Source organism: Rutidosis leptorrhynchoides, chromosome 7 (genome assembly GCF_046630445.1).
Source record: "Rutidosis leptorrhynchoides isolate AG116_Rl617_1_P2 chromosome 7, CSIRO_AGI_Rlap_v1, whole genome shotgun sequence".
Taxonomy (NCBI): domain Eukaryota; kingdom Viridiplantae; phylum Streptophyta; class Magnoliopsida; order Asterales; family Asteraceae; genus Rutidosis; species Rutidosis leptorrhynchoides.
The window spans coordinates 124,041,800-124,046,153 of NC_092339.1; positions in this window are offsets into that span (position 1 = coordinate 124,041,800).

A 4,354-nucleotide genomic window follows, 5' to 3' on the forward strand; every position below is an offset into this window, starting at 1 on the left:
TGAATTATCGAAATCGAATATGCCCCTTTTTATTAAGTCTGGTAATCTAAGAATTAGGGAACAGACACCCTAATTGACGCGAATCCTAAAGATAGATCTATTGGGCCTAATAAACCCCATCCAAAGTACTGGATGCTTTAGTACTTCGAAATTTATATCATATCCGAAGGGTGTCCCGGAATGATGGGGATATTCTTATATATGCATCTTGTTAATGTCGGTTACCAGGTGTTCACCATATGAATGATTTTTATCTCTATGTATGGGATGTGTATTGAAATATGAAATCTTGTGGTCTATTGTTACGATTTGATATATATAGGTTAAACCTATAACTCACCAACATTTTTGTTGACGTTTAAAGCATGTTTATTCTCAGGTGAATATTAAGAGCTTCCGCTGTTGCATACTAAAATAAGGACAAGATTTGGAGTCCATGTTTGTATGATATTGTGTAAAAACTGCATTCAAGAAACTGATTTCGATGTAACATATTTGTATTGTAAACCATTATGTAATGGTCGTGTGTAAACGGGATATTTTAGATTATCATTATTTGATAATCTACGTAAAGCTTTTTAAACCTTTATTTATGAAATAAAGGTTATGGTTTGTTTTAAAAATGAATGCAGTCTTTGAAAAACGTCTCATATAGAGGTCAAAACCTCGCAACGAAATCAATTAATATGGAACGTTTTTAATCAATAAGAACGGGACATTTCAAGATGATCCACCTGAGGTCATACCAAAGAAAAGTGAAGAACCAACAGTAAAGGTGCATAAGGAACCCATTCCATACCCAAAAGCATTAAAGAAAGACAGACTCGCAAGGCGGTATGAGAAATTTGCGGACATGATTAAGCAAATTAGCATTAACATGCCACTCGCGGAGGTTCTTAGGGATATGCCCAATTACGGGAAGTTTTTAAAGGATCTCATATCCTCGAAGGGTAAATACCACGACGTTTCTGCCACATTCCTCCATGAGGAATGTTCGGCCATCTTAAAGAAACAAAATGTACCTCCAAAATTAGGAGACCCTGGTAGTTTTATCATACCATGTATGATGGGTGATTCGGTGGTGTACGATGCACTAGCCGACCTAGGTGCAAGTGTTAACCTAATGCCTTACTCATTATATTTAAAACTTGACTTAGGAGACTTAAAACCAACCCGAATGGGTATTCGATTGGCAAACCAATCATTTGATACTCCCATAGGTATAGCCGAGGATATACTTGTAAAAGTTGGTTCACTTATCTTTCCCGTCGACTTTGTTATTCTAGAAATGCAAGAGGACACAAAAGTTCCTATCATTTTAGGACGTCCTTTCCTAAACACTGCAGATGCTATCATTAATGTCCAAAAAGAACAATTAAGTCAAGGTGTGGGAAACGAGAGAATAATTTGTCACATTGACAAAGCCATGAAAAGACCCACTTCTACCGATGACTCTTGTTTTCAAATTGATGTTATAGATCTTTGTGTCGAGAATGAATTGAAGGAGCTACTTGAAATTGATATCCCGGGGTTAGCCCCGGTAAGTGAGAATGAATACTTCAATATTGATAAAGATTTTGATGAGTTGATGAAGGTGGTCACGGATGACGAGACCATAATAGAAGAAATTCCCAAGGAAGAGGAATCGTTTGAGGAAATCAAAAATGAAGATAGATTTCGTATAAAAAATTCCTTAGAAGAACCACCCATACTAGAGCTTAAAGAGCTACCCAAACACTTGGAGTATGCTTATCTCGAAGGTACATCTCAATTACCAGTAATTATTGCTTCACATCTTTCAGATAATGAGAAGGATAAGCTAATTTCTGTATTAAAAACCCATAAAAAGGCTATAGCCTGGAAAACAACCGACATTCCGGGAATAAACCCGTCTTATTGTACACATAAAATTCTCCTTGAGAATGACTACAAACCCGTAGTACAAAGACAACGCAGGCTAAATCCCAACATGAAAGAGGTTGTTAAAAAGGAGGTCGTCAAGCTTCTTGACGCCGGGTTAATCTACCCCATCTCCGATAGTCCATGGGTTAGTCCAGTACAAGTAGTACCCAAAAAGGGGGGTACAACCGTTATATTAAATGAAAAGGACGAACTCGTCCCAACTAGAACAGTTACCGGCTGGAGAGTCTGTATTGATTACAGACGTCTAAATTATGCCACTAGAAAGGATCATTTCCCGTTACCTTTTATTGATCAAATGCTTGAACGATTAGCGGGAAAAGAATATTATTGCTTTCTAGACGGTTTCTCCGGTTACTTCCAAATTCCAATTGATCCCAACGACCAAGAAAAGACCACATTCACTTGTCCTTTAGGTACCTTTGCCTATCGCCGCATGCCGTTTAGTTTATGCAATGCACCCGGAACCTTTCAAAGGTGCATGATGGCAATCTTTGATGATATGGTAGAGGATTGTATGGAAGTCTTCATGGATGACTTTTCCGTGTTTGGAGACTCCTTTGAATCGTGTCTTTTCAATCTAGAACGTATGCTTATCCGATGTGAGAAAGCAAACTTGGTCCTAAATTGGGAAAAATGCCACTTCATGGTGAAGGAGGGCATTGTACTTGGTCACAAAATATCTCGTGCGGGAATAGAGGTAGATAAAGCTAAAATTGAAGTTATCTCTAAGCTACCTAAACCATCAAATGTTAAAGCAATTAGAAGCTTTCTTGGTCACGCAGGATTCTATAGGCGATTTATCAAAGATTTTTCTAAAATCGCCCGCCCATTGACCAAACTTCTTGAAAAGGATGCTCCATTTGACTTCGATTCTAATTGCGAGAATGCATTCTCGATTCTAAAGTCAAAACTCACACAAGCTCCAATTATGGTATCTCCGGATTGGAGTATGCCATTTGAGCTAATGTGTGACGCAAGCGACTATGCTTTAGGTGCTGTTTTAGGACAACGTCCCGATAATCATTTTCTTCCGATTTATTATGCAAGTAAAACTCTAACGGGAGCCCAAATTAATTATACCACCACGGAAAAAGAACTCCTAGCGGTTGTTTATGCATTTGATAAATTTCGGTCATATTTGGTGTTGTCCAAGACCATTGTTTACACGGACCATTCGGCACTTAGGTATTTATTCTCGAAACTAGATGCAAAACATCGTCTCATACGTTGGGTTCTTTTACTTCAAGAATTTGACATTGAGATACGTGACAAGAAAGGAGCTGAGAATCTAGCTGCCGATCATTTATCCCGACTTGAAAATCCCGAATTAGATAAACTTGATGATACAATCATCAAAGATACATTTCCTGACGAATCTCTAATGAGGGTTGAAAAAGAATCTGAAATCCCATGGTTTGCCCATTTTGCAAACTATCTTGCTTCAGACATTCTACAAAAAGGACTTACTTATCAGCAAAAGAAGAAATTCTTTGCAGATTTGAAGTCATATTTCTGGGAATACCCAGACCTATTTCGTGTTGGTGTGGATCAAATAATTCGCCGTTGTGTGTACGGACAAGAAGCTCAACAAATTCTTGAGCATTGCCATCAAGGGCCAACCGGCGGTCATTTCGGACCAAACCACACTGCAAGAAAAATCCTTGAATCGGGCTTTTATTGGCCCACGATCTTTAAAGATGCCCATGATTTCGTTCGGACTTGTAACGCATGCCAACGGACGGGTAACATCACGAAAAAGGATGAGATGCCTCAAACCGGCATCCAAGTTTGTGAAATCTTTGACATTTGGGGAATCGATTTCATGGGACCCTTTCTAAGTTCACATAAGTGCAAGTACATACTAGTAGCCGTTGATTATGTATCCAAGTGGGCTGAAGCAAAAGCTTTGCCTACAAATGATGCTAGGGTGGTGGTAAACTTCTTGAAAAATCTCTTCTCACGCTTTGGAATCCCAAAAGCACTCATATCTGACCGAGGAACACATTTTACCAACAACCTTCTTGAAAAGGGGTTGAAGAAGTATGGCGTAACTCATCGTTTCTCTACTCCGTACCACCCGCAAACAAGTGGTCAAGTGGAGAACACTAATCGTGCCTTAATACGCATACTTGAGAAGACGGTTAATAACAACCCTAAAATCTGGCAACGCAAGTTAGATGACGCGTTGTGGGCTTTTAGGACTGCATATAAAACACCAATAGGTACCACACCATTTAGACTTGTATACGGTAAAGCGTGTCATCTACCTGTTGAAGTTGAACACAAGGCATACTGGGCTATGAGAGAATGCAATATTGACCTTGTACAAGCCGGAGAAAATAGGTTATCACAACTTAACGAACTAGATGAATTAAGATTACAAGCCTACGAAAATTCTAAAACATATAAAGAAAAAACTAAAGTATGGCAC